Source organism: Cyprinus carpio, unplaced genomic scaffold (assembly GCF_018340385.1).
Source record: "Cyprinus carpio isolate SPL01 unplaced genomic scaffold, ASM1834038v1 S000006659, whole genome shotgun sequence".
Classification (NCBI taxonomy): domain Eukaryota; kingdom Metazoa; phylum Chordata; class Actinopteri; order Cypriniformes; family Cyprinidae; genus Cyprinus; species Cyprinus carpio.
In genome coordinates this window covers 269,452-296,474 of record NW_024879283.1, presented here as the reverse complement: position 1 = coordinate 296,474, position 27,023 = coordinate 269,452, and the positions used below count along the sequence as shown (strand labels likewise).

The 27,023-nt window shown below is 38.7% G+C and overlaps 2 pseudogenes; one reads left to right on the top strand and one right to left on the bottom strand.

Moving 5' to 3' along the window:
• The first annotated feature begins 233 nt into the window (after positions 1-233).
• Positions 234-13,031, top strand: LOC122144413 (annotated as a pseudogene).
• A 5,249-nt stretch (positions 13,032-18,280) lies between these two features.
• On the bottom strand, positions 18,281-21,315 carry LOC122144411 (annotated as a pseudogene).
• Between the last annotated feature and the right edge of the window lie 5,708 nt (positions 21,316-27,023).

Genomic DNA, 27,023 nt, shown 5'->3' with positions numbered 1-27,023 from the left:
TTTCCATGGTGTTCTGAGATTCCAAGGTTTGTTTCCTAACTTTTTTGTAAGGCAAAGACTGATTTAGTTGTTTCAAAGATGTGAAACGAAGTGCAAATGAAGTTTGGGCATGACTGATGTCGAATCTGTTTTCAACCCTTCTTTGGGTGTCGGATTTAAAATGTGGCCACCCAGGCATAAATTAACTTTTGTTTTGTTTTTAATAACAGATACAACAAAGTTGTCATCATTCCATGTTGGCACATTGGCTAGATCCAGTGTTCTTGGCACAACGCTCCAAGGCAGAGCTCCAGGAGTTTGAATGGAAACCTTGCAGCGCAGGAAGTCCGCCTCTGGAGGGCAGCTTAAAGGCTACTGCAGACTGTGGGTTACCTCACTTTGCACCACCTCCCCAGTTCGCCCATCGGCAGCATCCTATCTACATGACAGTCCACCTCTTTCGATACGAGTCCCTGCCCCCTTATTCACCCTCCAGCAGCTTAAGCATGCCACCATCTCGCCCACCACTCAGCGCGTCAGCTAAATCCAGTCCCCACCCCAAACCCGCACCCGACACCATTCGCATTGACAACCGGTTGCTTTGGCCCCCCCTTCGGAAGGGCCGACATCCCCACACACTGCCAACTCACTCACTCCTTTATTATTTGTCAGACTTCTCTTCGTCCGCCTACATGACCGAGGCTCTTCCTTTCTCCTCGCCGATGTCCAAGCGGGGTTGGCCAGCATTGCCCTCCAGCCCTCCGCTTGGGCCGCAGAGTTGCCAACACGAGATGGGGAGCCACTGTTGACCCAGTCACTCACTCCGCCAAAGGCATACTCCACCGTCGCTCTGCATGGTCCTGGGGGACAGATTCGCTCTTGCCCCAGATTGTATCGAGGAGACGCCCCAGTGCTTTTATTTGCCGACCCCCGACAAACCACCAAACCCACATCCGCAGCCTTCCGTTCTTGGAAGAAAACCTCCAGATGTGACCGGGACAGCCAGCGTTTAACCAGCCGTTTTTCTCGCCGGCCAAGCCTCTGTTCATTGGGCTCTGCCCCAGGTGTTTGGATCTAGGCGAAGGAGAAAGTACGCTGTCGTTTGGTAAAGGCGGCCTGTGGCCCTGGCATGGGGCCGAGGAGTGGCAGTGATCAGGTCTCTCAGTTGAAAAGAATACACGCCGAGATTATCCATCAGAGACAAAGAGAATAGATACTACGAGAACAGGAATTGAAAAGACTGGTAAGTCACCTAGAGAAACTTCTGTACTATTGAGTCTAAAGATTTTATGCTTCAGAATTCTTCAATCTATTCATTCTTTCATTTATTTAGTTTCTAAAAGCATTACAATGTTTTAAATGAATTTCCTTAAAAATCCCATATCACTAGTATTATTTTTATTTTTTGTATTTTATGTCATATAAAACATATTAGAAATAAATTATTACTTGATATAGTAAACATATATATTTTTATATATCATATTACTTTTATAATTTACTAACTATATTATTTATTCTTTTAAATCATATATTGGGCTTTACATAGTTTCTTGTCCCATTTATGTTTTATACAATATAAAATATAAAATATAAAATAATGTAAATAATAAAATCAAAATAAATGCCTACGTTCATAGAATCAATGAGTAAAGGGACTTAATTTTGTGAAGTATTGTTTAACTTTAATATCCCTATAATTCTAAGGCTTGAATCCAGCTCACTGGGTTTCAGTTTTTCCTTCCTTTGAGACGGATGGTGAGACATGAAAGTGTCTGAAGGACTTTAATCTGTGCCTTGTCTTTATGCAGAGCATTATAATTGAGGTTCACTGGATTATTCCACATTACTTCATGCGCTACAGACTTAATGAACTTACCATTTCACAGCTAAACCAAAACCTTAAATGTGTATGAACCAGCTTGTAATCACACTTTAAATTAGTTTTTGCCTTACACTTAGATGAGAACGCAAAATGTGTCCTCTAAAAGATCACATTATAACTGTGCTAAAGCAGTGCATCTGTAGTCAAACCATCTGATCTGACCGGAGGGCTGTGAGCAGTGTATTTGTGTGTGTTTGTTTGTGTGCAGCTAAATTAGTTCAATTCCACAGGGCCAAATCCCACAACCCACTGCTAAATAGGCATCTAGGATACAAATCTAAACAAGGTGTTCCATGTAAAATCTAATATTTCAAACATTATTACTCTAGATTATTGATGTCAGACAGTTTGGTTTATAATGTTTAGTACTCAAGTACAGTGTGTCCAAAAAGGGGTTCCTGAAACTAGAATAAAATGATTCTATTTGGCATTATATCAGATTACAAATGACATAATACTTCATATTATTTAATTTTGCAGAATCATTTTCATTTTTTTGATTTCCATATTGTCCGTGCTTATCCTTTTTCGTTCCACTCTAGGAACACCGCCAGCGTGTCTTGAGACTATCGTGTGCCTGTGCTCTGAGCTGGGTCAGTCTGAAGTTGGCCGGCTGGAGAGACCGCTCGGGTGTCTCAGCTGCATCGGACCTGCAGAAGATCAACCGAGAGCTGGAGAAAGCTGCAGGTGTCGATGGACGACTCAGTGTTTCTTAGACCTCTGCAGCAGTGTCTCTGTGACAGCGGGTTCTGGGTAAGGGCCGTGAGAGATCCTGACCGCAGAGACAAGCGCAGAACTCAGCGGGACACAGGGAGAACAGGCCCCAGTCACCCACCACCAGTCTGTTTCGGAGCTCAGTCCCCTCAACCCTCTTCCACACCTCCGGCAGCAAGGTGAGACACCGCGCCGCATCTTTCTGTTCACATCTTCCTGAATGCAAAAAAGGTCTTTTAATTTTCCAACATGTTGCATCTACTATTAAGGCCCATTCACACCAAGACTCTGGACTGTAAAGATAATCACAACGATAATTATATTAGCTTGTTTATTATAAGTGCATTATTATAAGTGCAAGTGTATTATAAGTTTAGAAAAAAAAAAAATTCACCAGCTAAAAAAAAAATTATTTTGCAAGTGATTCCAACAACATTGTTCCTCTCTGGTGTGTCAGTGATATATTACTGATTGATATATTCAAATAAATGATATATTATTTTTGTATTGAATATATAATATATTATTGTGTAAGGTATAATTACATAATTTGTAGTATGTGTTGTACCAAATTTAATGTATGCTGAATACATTAAAAATATAAATTATTTAATACAAAATATAAAAAAATAAAAAAGCCATGATTTTTCACTACACTGTACTTGTATATTAATATAAATTATAATTCCTTTATTTAATTCTGGGATCATTAAGTATATTGTAATGATTATATTAGATTTAGATTAATTCTAAATCTAGATCTAATTCTCATTAATGTAAAACTAACATTTATATATTTAAATTATACTTATAATATCTTATTTGTTGTGCATTTAGATAATGCTCATTATTATAAAAGAATATAAAAAAAATCTATAACCTACTATACAGTAATGATTTTTTATAGGAGCTTTTGATTAGTCAGGTTTCTTTATAAGATCACTCTAACTATTAATTTCAGCTCAAATTTTTTACATCGTTATTTCTTGCCACAGTTAATAGCTGTTTTTACTATATATAGAGCCATCATTTACAATGTGTTCAAATCTAAAGCAGTCCTGCAGTTGTGTACTCAATATCCCAGATAGAAACTAATAATGCAGTGGAAAGTATGCAGTCCTCAGGGATCTAAAGTATGCAAAAACAGTTTGCGAATGCTTGGAGTCTTTATACAGTAACCTAACTGATGTCTGTTTCTAAACAGCACAGGCAGAGTGAACTTTGACCTTTTAAAACGCTGACCTTGCAACGTCTTTGCGCGTCAGACATCAGAAAGTGAGTTTTAAAACAGATTATATCTGCATTTTAAAGCACGTAAGGTGTCAATTCCTGCTTAAGAGGGGCGTTGGAGTCTGTGGAAGTGTTTTTTTTTTTCATTGAATAATGAAATGCCTGTAATTACATAATGGTGTGTTTGAGTTTAGTAAACTTGCTCAGGAGAAGAAGGGCATTTATTGCCTCTCCAGCAAGAGGAGAGGAACAGGAAATGACCCTATTCCCAGTGGATTTGCTATGCATGTTGTGTTCTCAAGACACCCATGACAATAATTGTTGGAAAAGAAACACGTAAATGCAAGGAAAGATGCAGATCTGCATATAATTTTCTCACTACGCAATATTTCTCTAATAAACTCTCATTTGACACTCATTTGCTATTGTTAATCACAGTTTGCTTTTAAACATATGCACAGGCCCCATCCATTGTTTGGATATTTCTGGTAAATGTCAAATGCATGTAAGATTAGATGCTATTATCAGACAGTGGCGGCTCTGTAGTCTCGAATCTGTTGCTCAGCTACCTTCCTCTGCACTGTCACTGGTAAACCTCGTGGCCGTCAGAAACCGGCCACGTTTACATATCCCTAAGAGCTGTCATGAGGAGCTGGATATTCATTTTAGAGTTTAACTTCATGTCAGTGTCTCAATGACTGCATTTCTGAATGTTTACTCCATCTTTTCTACATTAGATCATTTACATACTTGTAATTGATAATGTTTGTAACTGTTGAATCAATCAAGGACACGTGATGTGATGATATGAAGACTTATGAATGATTTCAGGAGTTCAGCTAAATTTCTAAAATTGGTACGTATGGTCGAACAAACATCCCAGTCATCAACCAGGACTGAAACCATTTGTTGTTGTTGTTGTTTCGTCTGTATCTTTTTCACAGGTGTCTGAAACATGCAGCTGAGACAGGAAGTGACACGTATCGAAGAGGAGAGAAATTTCAGGTGCTTAACAAACATTGAGGAAGTTGAACAGAAGATCAAAGATTTAGACACACCGATGGACGAGTCTATCAAGAGGTGTGTGTTCTGTGAATGAGAAGCCTTATGTGTTTAAACAGTGAGGTACGTATAGGATGCATCCTGTATGGCCAAACCGTAGTGCGTGGCACTTAGCAACGCCAAACTCATGGGCTCGGATTCCCAGAAATCACAAGCCGACTTGTGATTAAAAGCATCTGAGAAATGCATTTTATGTAAATGGCCTTCATCTTGACCAGTAATATAACTCTTATAGATTGACTTCTATAATTTATTCTGCAACATTATTTTGAGTATTAATTATTATATACTACTATAGTATTTATTAATGTTTTGGATTGGCTTTATTTTTATATTATCAGTTTTTATTTTAGTTTAAGTTTTAGTATTTTGGTTGTAAGATTTTTTGTAAATTTTTTTCTATATAGCTTTAATTTATTTTATTTGTCAGTTTCAGTAATTTTAGTACTTAAAATCAAACCTTATTATTTCAGTGTAGTTGTCAAAAGACACATTTTCTAATTTTTTTTTACAATTTTTTTAAAAAGTTCAAAATTTCACATTACCAACAATTTTTCAGTAGTTTTTAGTTGTGCAATGAAGCTAAAGTCAATAAACATTTCAATCTGTCATTATATGGAGGTGGAGAGAGCTTCTGTTTAGAACGGGGAGCAGGAGGCAGAAGTGGCTCAGCTGCGAGTTGATAAAGAAATGCTGGAGCAGCTCAAATGACAAAAACCATGGCCAACATGGAGAAAAATGTTCAAAAAAAAATCAAAACTCAGGTAAACATCAGGTGGCAATGTAATAGTACAGCCTTTAAATGATTCAAAGAGTAGTTTTATCAAATGCTTCAGGACACAAGTTCAGTGCCTCCAAAAAGGGCAAACAAGTAGGGTCTCATTTCATTAACTATATGTAAATGTGAACAAGTTTTCTACACAGTTATCCATGATTTACAAACAAGTTTGACCTTATAAAGTAATAGTTCACCCAAAAAATACAAATTTGGCTGGAAAATGTAGTCACCTTCAGGCCATCCAATGTGTAGATGAGTTTGTTTTCTTCAATCTGAACATATTTGGAGAAATGAGCATTGCATCATTTGCTCATCAAAGGATCCTCGGTGCGTGAATGGGTACTCAGTCAGAATGAGAGTCCAAACAGCTGCTAAAAACATCACAATATGTCACATGACTCCAGCCCATCTTATGAATGCAAAAATGCTGCAGAAGACCATTGAAAGTTAAGTGAAAGTGACGTGACATACAGCAAAAGTATGGTGAGACCCATACTCAAGAATTCATGCTCTGCATTTAACCCATCCAAAGTGGCACACACACAGCAGTGAACACACACACCCCTGAACACACACCGGAGCAGTGGGCAGCCATTTATCCTGCAGCGCCCTGGGGAGCAGTTGGGGGTTCGGTGCCTTGCTCAAGGGCACCTCAGTCGTGGTATTGCCGGCCTGAGACTCGAACTCACAACCTTAGGGTTAGGGGTCAAACTCTCTAACCATTAGGCCACAACTTCCCCCAGAATTGGCGAGCAGGTGATATAATGATAAATTTATCCAAATCTGCAATGCAGAAACAAAATTATCTACATCTTGGATGGCTTGAGGAGTAAGTACATTTTAATTTTTGGTGGAACTGTTCCTTGTGTGAAAACATTTAGACAGGGGAAGGAAACATGTACTCCCATTATTAGTGAATGTCACCCACTGACATCATGTCTACCTACCTTTTTCCAGTTTACCTCTTTCCTTGCTCTAACCCCAAACTTGCACTTTCTCTATACTTTGTCTGTCCTGTTTTGTGCCCATCTCACCACTGTGTGTGCTCTGTATGTATCCCGCATCCATCACGTGTCCCCTGCATCGTGCCTGTGTGCTGTAGGACCAAGCCTTTGTTGGAGGCTGAAGAGAGTTAAAGTAGAGAGCGCTAGCTGAGCTGATTTTCGAGCAGGAAGAATCCAGTTGGACACCTGTCCTGAAGCTACTGGAAGGAGCAGTCCAGAGTACAGCTAATCCAGGGGTCAGTCAGTACTGTGGGTCTCCCCGTCCCTGCACCCACCAACCTATCTGTGTTCTGACTCTCACAAACTGATTGCTGTTGTGTTTTTCTCTCTGCAAATACGCTTTGGAAATACCGCCATTTTTTTCTTGTTGGTAGGCCTTCGTTCTCTGTGTATTTACATACAAAGATTTCCTGAGAACTGACCTTTTGCGACGCTCTTTTCCGAGCGGTTAAGCCAATCATATGGAATTGTTAGCGGATTGTTCAGTATAGTTTAGTTTGGAGTTGCACCAAGACTTGACTTACAAACTCGTAATCTAGTGCCATCATGCTAAAGTGTTTTTGGCCTTTTTCTGGTAGGACCCGGAAGCTTTGGGAACAGAAAATAAGACGTTTTTGAAGTTTGGAGTTTCAGCATCTCGGAAAAGACGAGCCGTCGAAGCATGAAGAGAAAGGAGACACAACCACAAGCCTCGCTCAGCAAATCCTCGCCACTTTTGAAGGAAGCAGTTTGACAGTTATTGTAGTTTTTTAGACATCAGAGATCTGTCGTTAGTCGGCATAGGTGTAGTGTTTCGTCGAACAGATGAGAAAAATCGACTATGCACAGATAAAGAACGTAGATATTTATAATACAAAAAAATATAAAAACTGTCCTCCATAACATTAATAAGGAGAGGCTGGCATTACCCTGAAGCAAGCCAGTCACTGCAGACTTTCACCTCCTCAGAGCAGCATGTCTGAGGAAGGGAAGAGTAAATGCTTGAAAACGAAGAGAAGAGCAACACCCGTCATTTTAGGCCGACACAGTAAGGGTGTACAGATAGTATTTACACAGAATGCTGAGAGTCGACTCAAAAGTTTAAATAAGTCGATAATACTACAATCTCTCCATAAAGGATATGACCGTGAGAAGTATTATAAGACCCTAACCACACACATTAGACTGAAAATAAAATGTTTTTTGGAGAAATCTTTAACCATTTTGTTTGGTTATTAGTAAGCCTAAGGTTAAAAAAAATGGGACACAACAATTTGACACAATAGATCTTACATAATCTCAGTACATGTGCAGAAAGATTTGTTAATTTCTGAATAGTCTCTATGCAATAAGTATTGTCGGTCCATCTCTTATTTAGGACAGGACGACCTTGCCTCTCTGGAAAGGAAGTACTCTGAGCTGACAGGTGGTCCAAGCTTTTCCTCTCAACCCCTAGGGCCATGATGAGGTTAACACAAACCGATTCTATGAGTAGAAGAATGAAACTATGTTCAGTACATTGCCCAACAAGGGATATTTGATATTATGGAAAGCTGACTAAATGTTTATCTGTCCCCTGTTCGATAGTTCCCAGCACCTTTCCGCTCTCTGGGCATGAGAGGAGGCGGAGCAATGGCAGATAAGAGGTGCGGGGGTTCTGTGGAGTGACCAGCGGGAGTACCCTTAACAGAGAGAGGCAGAGCTCTGGGACTTCAAACATCTGCCCTTAATCGCAGTCTGTCTCCCAAGAGGCAGACAACAATAAACGGCACATAGGACAAAGTCTTAAATTACCATCTTACAAAATCTAAATTATATCAAAAATTTCAGGGTGCAGTGTTTGTTTATGTGGAAGAGAGTGGTTAAAAAGTCCTCTGTTGCTCTATATTCTTTAATTCCTGCTGCCCCCATATGCCCACTGTCTCAAAGCTCTAACTAGTGGGAGTGTACTCCCACCCATCACTCTGTCCGTAACCTCTCCCGTGAAGCTGGACACCCCGCCGCCGCTGCAAGGGTAACACTGATTTATCCTATCACACTAATCATTTCTGCAGGTCTAAAATTACAAGTTTTAAGCATATAAAATACTAATATTCTGAAATCTGTCATATTTATTTCATTTTCGTTCACACCGTTGAATGCTGTAGTTCTTTTTGCTCTAAGAGAAATGCTATATGTACAGCGGGCGCCACCGCATTTGCCCGTGCAATGAAGATGTGTGTCTAAAGCAAAGTATAAGTCTGGGACAGGACAGTATAGTTCATTTTCCTGAGGTGAGAGAACTTTATTGCATAACAAGTTACAAAAATAAACATAGTATATCACACTAAGCACACTACTCTATTAAACTTATATATACTAGTCAAAATTGTCTCTGAAATAATTAAGATTTATATTTTTTATTTTGTTTGTAAAAGTCAATTTTGTTCCCCAAGGCTGCCATTTATTTTGCATTAAACCAAAAGGCAGTAACCAGAGAAATTTAAAGCAAACTCTTTTCTGTGTGACAAATATATTATAATATGTGTAATTATAATCCTGACATTCCAAAGCCAAGTTTTGTAGCCAGGCTATTTTCTGTAGTATTCAGAAAGTACCCACATTCCTTGGCGTGTAAGAAATCTATTAGAAGACATTTATTTTTCATTATATCCGTGGTGCCCGCGAGAGGGAGGAGAGAGGCGACGCCCCCCCCATTGTGTCGTTGCAGCAGGGCCAGCTGTTTTTGAATGACGAGAGGCATAGACTGAGTGAGATGTCTGTAATGTAGCACAGTTTCTGAGAACAAATGTCTTCTTGGAGCCGTTCCACTACATGGATAACGGACACAGCTTTTGACACACAAGAGAGAGTGGTGGTGGACAGTACAGAAAGCCTGGTCGACCAGCATTTCTGCCTTTTCACTCATGTACAACATACTCAACTGTGAGACGCAGGACTTTGATCAGGATCACGATTAGGCTGTTCTGATCCTTCAAAGTTTTTATTTTACATTTTAGTATTTATAGCATTTAGCTGGTCCATGGCTATAGAACCTAAGATGTGTTTTTCTGTAGAATAAGAATAATAATTTAGAAGTCACTAATAAACAGTAAAACGCCCGGTCTTTTAAAGCACGCTTTATAAACAAACTTCTGCATGATATTGCCATTAAAATTGGGTATTAAGGTGAGTAAGAATGTGTGGCTGTATCGTGTATTGTGTGCTTTGAGCATAGAGTTTTACATATATATATATACTGTTTATAAGGATGCTGTATAGACAGGAGTATTGGTCTGTCCTTTAAGTAATAGCCCCCGACACATCCCTGTCTGTGGAACCTTTTATTGCATTTCATAAGTCGCTCCAAGTTAGCTAATGAAGTCTTTAAGAAGCTTTGGAACACATTGCCTAAATGAGGTTGAGGCGTGTTTAATCCGCTGGTTTTTATATAAATATACTACTAAAAGCCGGTTAAGACCTGAAAATCAGATGTAAAAACACACTGGTACTTCGACCTCGAACGGTGTGGTGTGTGTGGTCCGTACAAGTGCCAGCACAGGACTAACATGGCTAAGATCAGAGGGAGATGGATGCGCCATGCTAAGAGAAGCCTCAAGCGTGAGAAGTGTACAGACTGCTGGACAGCACAGGGTACATCAGTTTCTCTGAATCTGCATGATTATTACAAAAAAAAACCAATATACAAATCCAGAATGCATGAAAACCACAGGATCTGTTCTTTTCTTCTCTGCAGGAGCGAGATATGGAGTTGCGCAGACAGGCTCTTGAAGACGAGCAGGAGAAGGATGGGGCAGGAATTGGAGAGGAGACCCTGCAGGAACGAGACAAACCGACGACCAGAAACTAGTGGAGAGAGAGGGGTGAAGCTCTGAGAGACTTCGAGAGTTGAAGTGAAAGAGGGAGAACAGAGATACATAGAGACAAAAAAGTGGAGGACGAGGAAGATTCATCTTAAAGCATTTAATGCAATTAAAACTCTTATTATGGATGCACATATTTACACAAAAAAAAAACTCTATTTTAAGGGCAGCCACGGATGAGGAATAAACAATTAAACTGCAAATAAATATTACTAATATAACAATTTTCAATTCTAATATTTGTACTGCTAAACTTCAAAACCTACTTTTTTTAAAACAATTTTTTTTATTTAATTTAATTATAAAATACTGATGCATCATAAAAGCTCACAAGTGATGTTTGTCTATTTCCACATAATCTGTGCTTTCTTCAAGAACAAGTTTTTTCTTCTATCGCTAAGGAAAATATGCCTATTTTCACTTAGTGTACATAACATTACTAATTGCTATTTGCATTTATTGTAAATAGCCTCTATCTCTATTTACACTTTAGTGCAAATAGCCGCTGCCTTAACTTTTTGACATGTCAATCATTGTCAGATGGTTGTTAAGAATTTTTTTTTTTTTTTACAATAAAATTCAAATATTATTTAAATAGTAGTAGTAATAATAATAAGAGATAAAATGAACAAAGCGCAGTATAACAGAATCTCAAAGAGAGGAAAAAAAAACTATACAACATTAATCACAAATTAAAGCTGAAAGCGATATTTTAGTTTGATCCAGTAATATAGTCTATAAATAAGGGGTGACTGATAAATCAATGCAATCCTCTTGCCTCTGATCTAATCTGTAAACATTAATAAGCAGATTTCCTTCTCTCACTCTTTACAAACATGCATGCATGTGTACTTACACAGGACCCAACTTACTATTTTTAAGACCTAATTAGATATTTGCTGTTTTGTGTGTCTAGTCTCGTCAGTTGGACACGATACCTCCCAGTGAGAAAGGATGACACTTTGATCTGAGAGGTCACAACGAGGGCAGCAGGTCACCATCCTGAGACTTGTTTTCACCTGTCCATCACTGAGAAGACCTGCAGGGGGTTCTTGGTCAAAATGGGTGGGAAAAATCACAACCTGGAAGAAGCGCTGGTTCGTCTTTGACCGCAATCGAAGGACGCTGGCAATAGTATGCTGGTAAATACACTGAATTTTTAGTAGGACTTATTCAATGCCTGTGGCGTGCTGTGAATTACCACGGAATATCAAATGGGTGATTGTCACACTCATTTGTATATTTAAACAGTTTGCAAAACATGCTTTACTGTAATTGCATTTCTTTATAAGACGATAATCAGGCAAAAGTTTATGGAGGTTAAAAAAAACTCGAAAATGTTGAAAGCATGTATTTTTTGGTAGTGCGGCTTTTGCTTTAAAGTCTTCATGCAAAAAGAATGATTTTTTATACCTTTCAAACCTTTGGAATATAAAACATTTTACAAAACTACTGAATCTCAGCTGTTTGGTAAACAATTTATTTTTACAGTGCCTGTTTTTATAAATGTTACATGTACTTACTATAGTAATGTCAGTAAAATTATGCCCCCCCTTAATTACAATAAAATTAAATTTAAACTTACCCAGTACTAACTACGTTAATTAATATTACTCAGAAGTTATTTGTCTATTTACACTACACATTTATACTAAAAAACACCTTAAAATAAAGTATAATATAATACATATTTGTTTAACATATTTGTTTTAATAATTAATCAATTATTTATTTATTTTTGTGAGTAACACCTTAATGAAATTTGGAACAGTGAAATATAAACTTGAACTAAAAAACACTATTATTAAGCAAAAATAAATTTGCCAATAAAACTAGTTTTATACCACAAGGGGGCAAAACTGAGCTGTGCCCCTCACCAGCCTCACAGGAGACAAAGGCTAAGTCCCAGCACTGGACCTGCAAATCAAACCAGATTTATTACACAATGCTTTTCTGTTCACACCCACTTTTATTTTACCGGTTATATGTGGATACTTTATAAAAATGGTATAAAATATTTAGTTTAACCTTTTGTTAAATTTCATTATTATAATATATTAATAATACAGGTAATAAAAGGTTAAACCACCTGCTCTTTTTAAAAAAAAAACAAAAAAACAGCATGACTAGTTTTATTTTTCTTCCAGATAAACAGAGACTAAAATGAAGGGTGTTATCTATTTCCAAGCCATTTGAAGAAGTCTATTACGACCACACTAAAGAAACGCACACAAGGTAAGTTGCAGCTGGAGACCTTTCGGTCCCACCTAATATCACATATCTATACTGATTTTATGAAAAGGGTGCAAAATGTTACAATTGATCAGTATTTTCCTTCCATTAGATCATGTTTCCTTATGTTGCACATCAGAGCCCAAACCCTCCCCTGACGTTTTAGCGTGAAAGACCGATGAACGGGTTTGGTTTATTACATGGTGGCTCCTTCCCCAGAGGCCATGAGAATCTGGATGGATGTTATCATCTCTGGAGCGGAGGGATATACGCATTTCCTGGTGTGAGACATTTAACAAACGACATTTAACACAAGCCCAAAGTGACCTTCGCACTTCAGATCGGCCTGATAATGGGGCTCATTTTCCCATGTCCACTGTTCTGAAAGGTTATACTGTTGAGATTCTCTTTTTATAAGTACTGATTGTGATGAGAGCATCGACTGTACCTTTTGAAGTCATCCATGATCTAGTTTGGAAAAACTGATGCTTTACCCCCACTGCCATCCTGTCCTGAGTTTACAGAGGCAGCTTTCAGACTTCAAAAGTACCAACTCTTGAATTATTCCAGCCTGTTGTTGTTCACTTCTGGGGTGAAACTTGGAACAGCTGTAAATAAGAAAAATCAGTCACTGGTCTTTCACATTTCACAAAACCGTGCCAACTCCTAATGAAGACTGAATATTACCTCAAAGATGAACTGTTTGTGATTTTAAAATGAAAACAAAGTGTTTCCTTGTGTGCCATACAAGACTCTAACAAACAGCAGGGTATTGTTCAGTAACTGTTTTTTAATATCCAACAGTACTTAACATGAATTTATTAACGTTTTTTCACATAATGTTTTTTTTTTTTGTTGTTGTTGTAATTGACCCCATTGTGCACAATTTATATTATACCCTCATTTACCAGGTTGCCTTAAATTTGTCAATATCTGATGAGAATAGCTATATAATTTTAGTTATCAAGACTTGTAAGAATGAATGTTAAACAGACTGTGGTTATTTTGTATCGACCAATTGTGTCTCCCTGATGCTCTCAGGAACATTCCAGAAGGAAGAAGTTTTGCCACCAAAGACGAGCTGAATTTGTGTTTCAGCCTGACAGAATGTTATAACTGACACCTGTGTCACATAAGATGCCATCTTTAATAGAGGAGGCTCTTAATAATTAGCACAAAATGCGTATTTTTCATAAGTGTTTTTGATTAGAATCATTGATTTCTTGATGTGTTTGTTGTACTGCAAATGACCAGCAGAGGGTTTTAATTTCAATGATATTGAAATGATTACAGAAAATTTTTTCACTGCAAGGAATCTCATTTTTGACCCTTAATTTTGAAAGTATAAGATGTTAAAAGTTTTAGTTTTGTTGCCACTGAACCAATCTATATGCAATGTCTGAACTTATTGTGTATCTGATCATTTTTTTTTTATGTAGGAATCACTATAATTAATTTAGAGTTTAATAATAATACAGAAAATTATGTGAATATTGAGGTCAAGAGAAATGCCGTTGTTTGTATTAGGAAAAATGAATGCAAATGTGCTATCTGAGAGCAAAACCCTTGTCTAGTTCTTAGTGGTTTTAGCTCAGGAACCAGATTTTCAGATACACAGTCCCCTTGACGTCCAATAAGAAATGATACGGGAGTGTTTTTTTCCCGTCCTGTTTTAACATTTTTACGCCTATTTTTTTTTACAATCCAATGATGTGCAGTTTTAGGAGTAGTTTACATTTTTATTTTGTATTGCTTTTTTTTTTTCCATGCGGTCATACCACTTAAGAACCACTGATCTTTAAAGACCAAATTGTCTTGCATCATTCATCAGTTAAATCACAGGGCATCTTTTTCTGGCAAATACTTCCAAAATCTTCACCAACATTTTAGGCTGCGAAAGGAAGTAAGTTTTAGTTTGCCAGTCAGTAGATCACTGCGATGATGTTTTTTCTCAGCTTTCATTCAGTAAACAAAACAGTACACTACAGGATAAGCACAGCAAAACGCGTTATATAGATTCACCATAATATAAGTACTTATATAAAATGTATTTATATTCAGTGTTTTAAATCAGTATTTTTTTAAACCATTCATTGTTTTTTATAAAAAAAGCAGTATTTTTATTGTAAGCATGTTTTTGACTAATCTCATTAAAATGTGGGAACATAATAAATCATATGTACGCGTAAAGCAATTTTTTTTTCATTTGTCTGTATTGCGAAAAATTGATAGATAACATTGGCTTTAAGTTTGTTTATATATAGTTTATTATATGAATAAACTACAGAACATGGCTGCAAAATGAGACATACAGGCCAGCTCACCTCTCACCTCCCATTTACCCAGAAACATGTGATCAAGCATGATTCAATTAATTAATTTCAGCCAGAATGTTCAATAAAGCCCATCTGTCACACATTCTCCATATTTTCATACACCATGCTACATACTATAGTTCATTTTAACATTATGGACAGATAACATTGTTACGTGTGTAATGTGAGAGTGCATTTTCAGAAACTCCTTGCCCTCCTCGGACCCACACCCCTCCTCTTCACGGCCCCCCTATTGGCTGACCTAGGTGAGGTTGCCATAGCGATATGTTTTTTTTTTCAGTGGAGCATGGATAATTAGCCAAACCTCTCCTAACAGAGAACATCTTTTCACGGGGGTGTTATAATACACCGATAGGGAATAAGACACAGGCATTCAGTTGTTCACGACCGGTTTTTTCAAGTATCATGAGAGTTTATGACAATCCATCCTGGTCATAATGGCGCCTTTGTTCTGTATATAGAAGGAAATATGAGCCGAAGGGTATTTATTATCAGGAACCATAGTTTCAAATCTCCTGATGTTGCATTTCCTTTATGCCCTGATGCTTTCAGACATTTTTCAGAGTTTCATGTTTTAAAACAAATCTCTCAAAGAGATTATAGTGTTAAACTCATGTTTGGATGCACATAAACTAAACATATGCAGATTATATTAAATTGCTTTTTAATCCTATTCGTGTGTGACCATCACCCTGCTGCATTAAACAGTTGTTTGGTTGTCTGCACGTGTAATTGTGAATATGACTTGAGGGGAGGATCAACTCTGGTACAGTCTTGCTTGGCTACATTAGCATGCGGCATTTAGTTCCATTCGATTTAGACAATGCTGTGTAACTAGGGCTCAAAATAGGACCCTCATGCAGGATTTATCTGTTTTGCACGTCTCCCTGCACTGTTCAATCTTATTCATTTTTTTTGCCACCCTAGATCAGACTGCAGGCTGCATTTGACATTTTTAGGCTTTGAAGATTCACTTCAAATTTTTGTAATTAAGGCTATGTGATCATCATCATTATCATTTTTCACAGTCAGGACCATTTGGCAGTGTTTGATGCAGCACATGCAGCACACGAGTTACTGGCGTAGAGCTTTAATGATCTTCAGACCCCAGGGGGGTGGCAGATCCATAAGCAAGGGATGGTTTCCATTAACAGTGAGCTGCTCTTTGGCTAATCACCCTGTGAAGTGGAGAAGTCCTCGTGTTTTCAAGTTAAAAACAGACCGTCCCACTGCCCTGGGCTCTGATTTGGACAACAGAGCCTTGTTTTGTACTGTCTCTATGAGGAGTTTTGTCTATAAATATCCATGCTTTGTTTTTCTTATTCCTTATGGGAAAACTGCAACCCCCTCTACCTTCGTTCATCCCGTGATGGATAACATTGCCTAAATCTCTGTCCCTATAAGCATCATTTACTGTTAACTTGAATACAATGCTAGGAGTTAAAATGGCTGTATTGTTATTATACTATATTGTAAAAACATGCTGAAAATGGAGGAACGTGAGAGAAGCGAGAATCATTGTGGCACTGCTTTTTAGCATTTCTTGCTATTGTCACCACCAAACCACAAAAAACCCCGCTGTGATGGAACTGAAAAGGCTGTCTTTTTTCTGTCCTCCCTTTCTTGTTCTCATGTCCATCTCTACTACAATCCCTCCTCTATCTTTATTCTCTCTCTGTGCACCACTGTTTCCCCTATTTTAGCCCTTCATTCATTCATCAGTTATATTTTATAAAGGTTGATGATGCTTCCAGAGACCCTCCTGCATGCAAATATCTGTGTCCTCACTCGTCCAATTATACACATAACCATTAGAAATGTTTTGTCATTTGGGGGGGGTCATGCAGAAGCTGGTATGGTTGTGTGGCCGGAATTCTATAGTATCTTAGCTTACAGCTCCCTGACCAGGCATACCTGCCATTCATGAGGTTTTGCTAGTTAGGTCAGTGGTTTTCAAGCCCAACTGCATGGCACTGCAGAGGAACCTGGGGGGTGGGGGGCTAGCAGTGGTGGGAGGCTTGGTCTTTATAGTGGAGCGCTCTGTAGGGTTCCACTTCTCGAACCAAAGAGTAACACAGTTACATAATGTCACTACAGAGGACAATGTACGGCACAGCCAATCTCTTACAACCTAATTCTGTTCCTATGCAATCCATTGCCATAAAACCATTAGCACCCTGCATGACATTGAAACCATTCTAGGTATAAGTTACATTTATTGATTAAATAGGAAACATTGTGACATTTAAGATAATCACACCCACTCATTCATATACACACACACGCATACACACAAAAATAGTCCTCTATTAAACATGTACATGTGATGGCAACTTAAAAATATAATAATAAAAAATAAAAAATAATCCATCCAAATAACACCACTGTCATCCATGAAAGTCTTAGCTTACCTATAACACCTGCCTGTGAAACATCACCTCTACTGTCTTTAGCCTTCTTTAACGCAGCCTCACATAATGTTCAAGTGCAGGCAGAAAAAAAATTCCAGAGTTCCAGAGATCCATATGCCTCATGGTTTCATGATGACATGTTACACATTTGTTACTACAGCTGACAGGCACTGTGTGAATTACCCCAAGTGTTTAAAAAAAAAAAAACTCAGAAAAGGACATCGGTGGGGAGAGGAAAAGGAGTGAGATGGCTCATCTTGTTGAAAAAGTAGGGCATGCGTTCTGCTACATACATTCAAAAGATACTGTGGAATATCCTGTCTTGGCATGATCTGTACAGGTAAGAGATTTGTTTGCATACAACATTAGGGAGTTCGAAAAAGACTAACATTGATCCACGAAGTACACTTGAAAAAAAAATAAAAAATTGGAAAAGACCACCAGACACAAAATTCTAAAAAAAGAAGGCCAAGTAACAAAGTCTACAAAGATCCCCCATTGCTCTGTAACATTTTTTTTTCTCTGTTGCAGGCAGGATGATAAGAAAAAGCACCTTTGTGATGATACTGGGCTCCTCTGGTGTTGTAGACCTGGGGTGAAAACCACCAGACTCTGTGTTGGATTGCTTGTTTCTTCTTCTGAAGCTTTTAATTACCACAAAATACCATTATTGACTATTACAATGCTGGAGATAATAGACGGATACATGCTTGTTTCTTCAGAGAAGGTCTACATGGCTTTGGATTCCCAGGTGACGGCTCTTGTGCTTTAGTGCCTGCCATTTAATTTGCACGTTTATTTGCCATGGAGATCACTTAGACAGGGCCATTGGGTGTGCTGTCTGTTCCTGGTTGCACACAGAGTTTAATCCACAGCATCAGTCTGTTCAAGAGTGATATGAATAAAAAACACCCAGCTGATAAAAGAATTGTGTGGTTGACACCAGTGTGTAAATTAGTTCAAATAACGATAAAAATCCAGTTGTTCCTGTAAAGATTTTTGCTGCAAAAAGGCGCAGTGATGCCTGATCAAATATCAAAAAGTAAATCTTGAGAAAACTGTTGCCAGTGGAATGTTTCAGGACTTTGTCATAGACAGAATTATTATTTCAGTTATTTTCGTGTGACGGCATCTGTAGCTGTTGGTGCAGGCTTATTGCTGGTCCGACGAACAGGCATTTTGGACACACCGGTATTCTTTGAACGTGTGGCTTCTGCCCTACCCTGTACAGAATGGTAGGTTGCAGTAGATCCGTGTTTGATTGGAATCTTGGATTCCCGGGTTAAGCTTGTGGCACCAGCTACAGGACGTGATGATCTCTGGAGACCAAGTTTTCCATCAAGAACGTCATCTTGGCTGTGGGAGAGGGTTGGGTGACAGCCCCCGATTTAAAAAAAAAAAAAAAAAAAAAAAAAAAAAAAAAAAATAATCTACATTGGAGACATCACTGAGGGCCTCCTTGCTGCTGCTTTCCCCGTGAGAGAGTGAATGGGCTCTCCTCTTCATGTACTGGTGTTGGTAGATTTGAGTGGTCTTCATCTCCATTGGGCTGGGAATCTCGATGATGCAGCTTAGGAGGTCTACCTCCACCGCTAACAGGGATCTTACTCAGAGTTGTAGGCTTTCGCTGCGGGGCCCCTTTTCACTGCCTTGCTGATGCCTTGAGTAGCCACTAAGTCTCTATCGTCAATTCCTTCTTGTCTTACTAGGTCCCTCCCTTAAATCTATCCTGGTGTCATCAATCCGCTCTTTTTGAAGAAATGAATGATGGAGAAATACCAGGAGGAGACTTCAGGACAGGAACTTGAGGTGCAGGAGGTAACTGTGGGTGATTTTTTGGTGACAGAGGAAGAGGTAAGAATAGGAGCAACAGCAGATGGAGATTTAGCAATAGGAACAGTCGGTTCAGAGATGGAGGCTTTCCTTACAGATGTTGGGCCAGTTTGGGTGCTAGATTTTTAAAGTTTGTCCTGTGGGTTGTTTTATCTCAAGCTTAGCAATAGGAGCAGTGTTTCGGCTTGTCGACAATCCAAATGTTGTTACAAGTTTTGGTCTTGGTGTTGGTGCAGGGGCAGGGGATAGTTTACCAAAAGATTGGAGGATAAGGGATGTATTTGGCTGCAGAGGTAGACACAGTATGTTTGGATTCATGGGTAACGATTGGAGTGGGTTTTGTAGCAGGGGTTGGGGCTTGGGTAGGTTTAGTTACAGGGGTTGGGACAGGTTCAGTTTTAGTAACAGCAGGAATTTCAGGGATAGAACTAATTTGTGGGTGAGGGGGATGTTTCGGAAGTAGGGGCTGAGATGGATGGAGGAATAGGTGTAGAGGAGGAATATGTCTGGCCATTGGGGCAGTTGTGAGCTAGATATTGTGTCTGGTTTGATTTCAGGGCTAGATTTCGGGGACAGGGTAGGTTTAGCTGGGGAAGTGGTAGATTTGGTTGTGGGGCTTGATATAGGGATTGGGGTAGGCTGTGTAATGGAGAAAGATGTAGCAGTTGGGGTAGGTTGGATAATTGGAGTAGTTGTTGCAGTTGCCGTGGTTGAGGAATTGGGATAGGTGTTGGTGTTGGGGTAGGTTGGGTTTTAGGCATAGCTGATGGTGTAGGGGTGGGTTTTGGTGAAAGGGCTGGGACGTTGGAGTAGGGATAATAGGGTCAGTAAGCATAGATGGTGACATTTTGGTCACTGGAGAGGATGTTGCGGTAACTGGAGGTTTTGTCAAAGGGCTGGGAATAGGTTTGGTGGTGGTAGGTGAAGGGGTGGGTTTGGTTGCTAAAGTAGGGGAGGGTTTGAAGGAGATGGTTGGGCTTAGAGTAGGAGAAGGGCTAGGCTTTGATCTGGTAGAAGTCGTAGAAGATGAAGTCTTCTCAGAATTATCCACTCTCAATGTGCTAGGTGCTCCCTCCATTCGACTGCTAGCTTTGACCCATTCCTGCCCGCTCGACGTCTGCTACAATATCTCCACATGCTGTTAGTGAATCAAAGCTTAAAATTGATGAGATATCTCCAAGCAGTGTGCTCAAGCGTTCATTTGCTGGAGGTTTGGTTGACCCGCTCACCTTTGCAGAGTCCACAGATGACGTAGGGCCTTCTTGTGGTGTAAGAAGCTGAGGCTTTTCCTCTGTCTCCTCCACAGAGCGAGGTGGAGGCCCAGGTGTCAGTGTGAGACTCTCCTTTATAATCTCAAAGCTGTTGGAGCGGGAAGCAAGAAGGGGAGGGCCAGGTTCACCCTCCTCCTCATCCTCTTTCTCTTTACCACGCCAGCGCACTGTACCAAACAATTCCTTTAGGCCCTTCCGTTGCCGCCCGGACCTCTGAGACTCAGTCTGAGTCTGCCGTTCTCCCATCAGTCCCCGTCTGCCTTTGCGAAGCATATTGAGGAAGCTCAGAGACTTAGCTGAGGTGAGGGAAGAGATGGAGGTGCCGCGTAGGAGTAGTTTCTGAATTCATGTTCCCACCTGTGAACTCCTCAATTGGAGCATCGTCCTGTTGACTCACATCCTCCTGATCAAGATCCACCTGCTCTGCCTCTGCTTCTGGGCAGTAGGTTCATTTAACCCATCCAGGGTTTTGCTCATTGATAGTGGTGATTTAGGGCCTTCATCTCCTTTCCCACGTATGGAGAAGATGCTAGCGACGCTGCTCCCAGGTTTCCGCTTGCTGAATAGTTTTGAAGGCTTTTCTGATTTTACCTGGAGGCAGAGGGTCACATGGCGGTGGTTCACAGCTCTCAGACTGTGCATCCATATTCCAGCTCCACTGCAGTGTCTCTTCACCTTCGTCTTGATGTCTCAGTCTACCTTCACACTTCCCCTCTTTGTAATCTCACGCTCAGATGAATGAAAATACAACTCTAATGAGAATAAATAAAATACCTTTTCTCTTTATATTTTTGCTAGCAATGTGTATCTATCTCCGTCTCCACTCTCGTTCCTCCCTCCTGTCTATTGCTCTTTTTTAAGCACTCCCTCTTTCTCTCTCTCTCTGCTGTTCCTCCCTCCCTAGCCTCCGCCCTCCCTCTCTTTCTCTCTGCTCCTCTCCTCTGGCTGCTCCAGCTGGTCACCCATGGCAACTGAAAATCTAAGCAGCTTTCGTCAGCAATGGAGCGGAGCCAGGGGCTGTCATCATCCTACCCTCTTTCCTTCATTCTCTGTTTCCCGTTCACTCCTGTTTTTCATCCAACTAAGTGTTCCCATCTCTCACATCCCAGTTATTTCATCCAGTTTTATCCTTCCTATTTGTGACTGTTTCTCTCATATCAGCATCACTGCTGCATATGGAACAAATGATAACACAGGCAGCAACTGGCTCAGTTTACAGCATCCCTGCTGTGATAGATTAACAAACAAGCCACTCAAAATATCAATCTGATTGGAATATATTACCACTCCCAAACCTGTGTATTGAATTTATGTACATCATAGGGAGGATATGTTGGAACAGTGTTGAAAATTTCTAATTAATATGGCTATGATTGGTATGAATTGTCAAGTCTTGTTCTCCCCATAATTTCCTTCACTTTCCCCATCTCCTCTCGTCTCACATGCATGTCTTTCTCTTACAATCTTCCTTCTCTCCTTCTGCCCCTCCCACTCAACCACACCCACAATCTGTCTCCCCCCCACCCCACACACACACACATGCAATTCCTGTAGGACATAAGTTCATGCTCTACACATTATGTGCCTGTAGCTCCTCCTTTTGCTTAGCAGTGTCACACCTATTTCTCTTGGGTCTTATTGACACAAGGATTCCAGTCAGTAGAACTCATTTTTATTTTTATTAGCATTCCTCTCATTATGAATTTGACCCATCTTTCCCACCCAGTATCTTCATCTCTGCATCTTTCTGCTTCTTGCTGTTTCACGATCTCTCCATTTTTCGAAGTAGTTTCTCTCTCCCTATTTATCTCTTTTTTCCATTTACGTATGAGATTACATACCACACCCATCTCTCTGTTCTTGCACATCCATTTTGCTGATGTATATCATGAGTTTTCAGCAAAGTGGATTTTGAATTCACATTACATACAAATAAATAAATAAATAAAGTATGATTAGGTTGCATAATTCTAGGCAAACAAGTATTAAACTTCAAACTTTGAATCTAACTTTGTTTATATATTTTGTTTAGAAAGTCCATGTTTCAGAAAATCAGAAACACATAGTAATTATTTTAGAAATCTAATATATTCAAAGCAAGAACCATTAAAAAAACATTTTGAAGCATTTTTGTAACACTAAGATTTATAGCTTAAATTCTTTAAATATGAAAATGGAGATAATTAAAACTGCAAGATTTTTTTTTTCTCTGATTTCCATTTAGGTAATGTATTTCTGATTCTTTTTACAATCAGTTCTAATATATACAGGTTTTGTTATATGTTGCATTTTTCCCCCTCATAATCTCTGGACTGCTGTATAATGTACTTGCCTATCCATTTCATTTAACTACACTTTGTTCTGGATAAAAATACAATACTTTGGGGGGAAAATAAATTTTTGTCTTATCTTCTGTTGGCCACCAAGTCAGCCAGGACTGTCACTGGTGTCCCCTCAAAAGTAGTTAGGTGAATGACACTTTGTCTACTTCCATCCATGTAGACATCTCTTTTTCTGTTCTTATCTGCTCAGTATTCTCTCTTTTAAAACAGACCACTTTCCTCCTTCCTTCACCCCATCGCAACGAAACAATGAATTCATTCATTCCTTAAGTGGTGCTTTCACTGGGGCTCACTAAACGGGGCGACTCGCCAGACAGAACAACACATTACTCTGTGCTGAGACACACAAGCACAAAAATAGTTATGAAAAAAAGAGCGATGGGCTAGAACAAATGTTGGAAGAGATAAACCACCCACAAATGTGCCACCTCTTAAAACATTTGTCAATTCGGTTCAAGTCAAGTTTATTTTTCTTCTACATATTAGAGGAGCCTCAAAAATCGTCAAATTACGAATCATCTGTATTGTGACACACCAGAGTGAAACAGGTTATTTTTCTTACAAAAATGCATCGATTCGCTAAAGGAGGACTTTGTTCACACCCCTGGTGCCATGTAAGACACCTTTTTTTACGGAGGGGTGTTATTTCACTTATTTTGGACTGAAGCACTGCAACACCCACTTAGTGCCATTAAACAGCTTGAAAGATTAAAGACAATTTTTTATATAACTCTTATTTTAATAGTTATTTTAATATAACAATATAACTTAATAAAAATGGATTTGTCATGCTTTTATCAGCTGGTTTAAACTCTAGTTCTTTAAATAAAAACTATTGTCAATGGATGGATCGTTCACAATAAGATAAAAAAAAGTAGGTGATTTGTTCAGTTCATGCCAACTGTCAAAATGCCAAAAAAATGTGATCAGTAGCCTGTATAAAAAAAAATTCGGTGCAAGTTTATATTTCATAAAAGGGCCCAATTTAGCATCAAAAATGTGACAAGTTGGGAGTGAGAATGTGTTGATCAGTCAGGTGTGTAAATATAAACTCTCTATAACATGCAGTCTCAAGACTGCTTTTAATCATTTGAAATAAATCTGTACTATTTAGAAGTTTGTAAGCTAATTGGCTTACAAAAGCAAGGCTGTGCACGGGGGGTGGCCTGGTGGCTAGAGCCACTGCCCCTTTGCCCTCATCGGCTGAGGTGCCCCTCTCACCAATCCCCCCATCACTCTAGCATTCTGTTACCGCTCCACTAAAGATCCGCTGATTCCACTAATCCGCTCCGTTTTCCCGCCGCTCCGCAGCATCACTCACAATCTGTGTGCTGCTCTCTGGAGAGTGGAGACCACAGTTGCACTAACTAGTAGATGCATTACAATCCACATTACAGTTAGTGGATGATTCGCTGAATTAGTAATTTGGTAGTTTGTTTTTGTATTTCTGTTGGTAATGATTTGCTCTCGGTCTTATAAAAGTGATAACAACAAAATATTCACGGTCTTACTAGTAATCTATAACACATTTTATTAAAACCATCTTAATAGTAGGCCAATAAATAGTTAAAAAATAATATAAATGTTCTAAATGAGTTGTTTATTAGTATATAAACAGATTTATGCTGTAAAATATTAAATTAAATGTCTAATACTTATAGGGGAGAGTGGGGTAAGATTAGCCATTTTCAGGCAAGTTAAAATGATGCAGAAGTATAATGAAATATCCTATCCCTATCCTATCCTAATGAAAGTATTCCTATCATTTAAAATTATCAGAATGTATCTATGACAAAGGGTTCTAAAAATATGGCTTCTTTTAAAAAAGATGTTCCCATGGCTCAGTTTACCCCAGGTTAGGGTTAAGTTGACCCGAGTCGAGTCAGTGGGTAAGATGCACAATCTGGGTGTAAAATGACCATCTGACCAAATCTTATTCAAACCCATGTGAAATAAAAAATAATTTAAAAACTAATTTAATAATTTCCTTTTACAAACAGTCACATTTCTTTTCATGAAGTTAACTTTAACAACATAAAACTAACCAAATGAAGTATAAATTTCAATATTTAATTGTTTGCATCTCTGAAACAATATGTTGAACACTAAAGTTGTATCCTTCCTAAAAACAGACTAAACACACAGAGTTTATTGGCCATTAGTGACTACAGGTGGAAAGATATATCTGATTATAATGTGATGAAAAGCATTTTCTGGTTCTTATCAGAAGGATTTGGTGCACTTGTACACTGTCCCTATCAAATAAACTGCAAAATACTTATATATGATAAACTAAACCAGTAATATCACATTAAAATACCAGTTTATAATTCAGAGATTTAACTTAACTCCAGTGCCTTATAGTAGGGTAAGTTAAAATGCTGACTTGATTTACCCCACAGCATTTGTCTCACTTTGCCCCATAGCTGCCATTTTGGAAAACTACTGTTGCTAACCAGTTCAAGCTAATATTTAGCTAAATGATTTGCATGGTTTTATATGTTGCTAAATAACCTATATATATCATAAATATTTTTAGACCTGCATAAATTTGCTTTGGTGTAACAACCATTAAATCTATATGTTAAAATTTTAATTTGACAAGCCAAAAACAGTAGTTTTTAAAGTAAATGGGTGCCTTCCACCCCCCCCATGTGTTTCTCCTTTTCACAGTCTGGCAGAAATGAGCGGTGGTTCAAAAATACATGGTCACAATACAGTAAATGTGTACAGTTGCCAAGATAAAGGGGGTGGTTCAACTTACCCCATTCTCCCCTACTTTAATTGAAGATGAGGATGAAGCAGACTCAGAGAGTGAGGGTGAGCCCACTCTTATCAAAACATCTACAATAAAGTCTGAAATTTTTACAGAGTGTGCTGTCTTCTCTTTTAATTTGTATATTTGTAACAACATTATAATTTGTATTAACAAGCACCCACCCCCCAGTGCACCTTTTTTTTGTTTTGGGCCATTGCCCCTCAAAATGTCTGTGCACGGCCCTGTACAAAAGGGACTCATTATATCAACACTCACAGCGCAGAGCACAAAGAGAGGGAAGCCGTGTGTGTGTGTGTATTCTATCAAGAGCAAGAGTTCTAAATCAGGCCCAGCACAAGATCTCCTTATCACACGTAAGTGCATGAACAGACAATTTGTTCTTTGTTTCATGTGTTGTTGGTCCTCTGATAAACTCACTTCTGAAAAGAGCAGAGATGGACAGAGAGGACCAGAGGGGTCTGTTCATGAAATGAAAAACACATCTGGCAACAATACTGCAATTCCCCTGCAGGAAAGGGCTAGAGGTGGAAAACTAATTTAATAATGCTGACTTACCATCCAGCCCACCAAGCCAGCAAACTGACGATGAATCAAGTTATGCACAAATGAAAAGTACCAGATTGATGAAGGTGGCATTTGGGACTTCCAGTCTTAGTCATTAACTAAAATAATCCTGACTGGATGATTCAAATCCACCCAGACTGTAACATTGATTTTTTCCCCTCCTTTTAGTCCCACACTCAGGTCCTCTCACCTCTTCTCTGTTTCAATGGGAGATCAACAGTAGTGACGCTTGAAGTACTGCGCTGCTGCTCTCTGCCGACGTGATGCCAAGTTACAAGTGAAATATCAAATTAACTTTTGCTGTTTTGTTCTGCTTCATATTTTATTTCCCGAATAAAACAATAGTTGTAACACCGATGACAAATTCTCATGAAATATACATTTAAATAGTAATAGATCATTAACGATATAACACGTGTAAATGACGTGTAAATTATCAAATAAAAGTGGAAAAATAATAAACTTTTAATATGGCGTGCACATTTAAATGTCCGTAAGCACTTTGACTTGGTTTGACTTAAACATGTTTACAAATTATTTAAAACAATACATTTGCTGAAGTATGTTTCAAAATATATTTATGTAAATGTATTTTCAACTAATATGTTTTGAAATATATATATATATTTTAGCCTTTCACATATTTCGATCCAAGAAAATACATTCATATTCAGTATATTTAACATTTGAAGAAAAAAAAAATCTTAGTTTATAGACATCTAAATTTCCTTCTGAACATAAATAAAAAATACAATTGAATT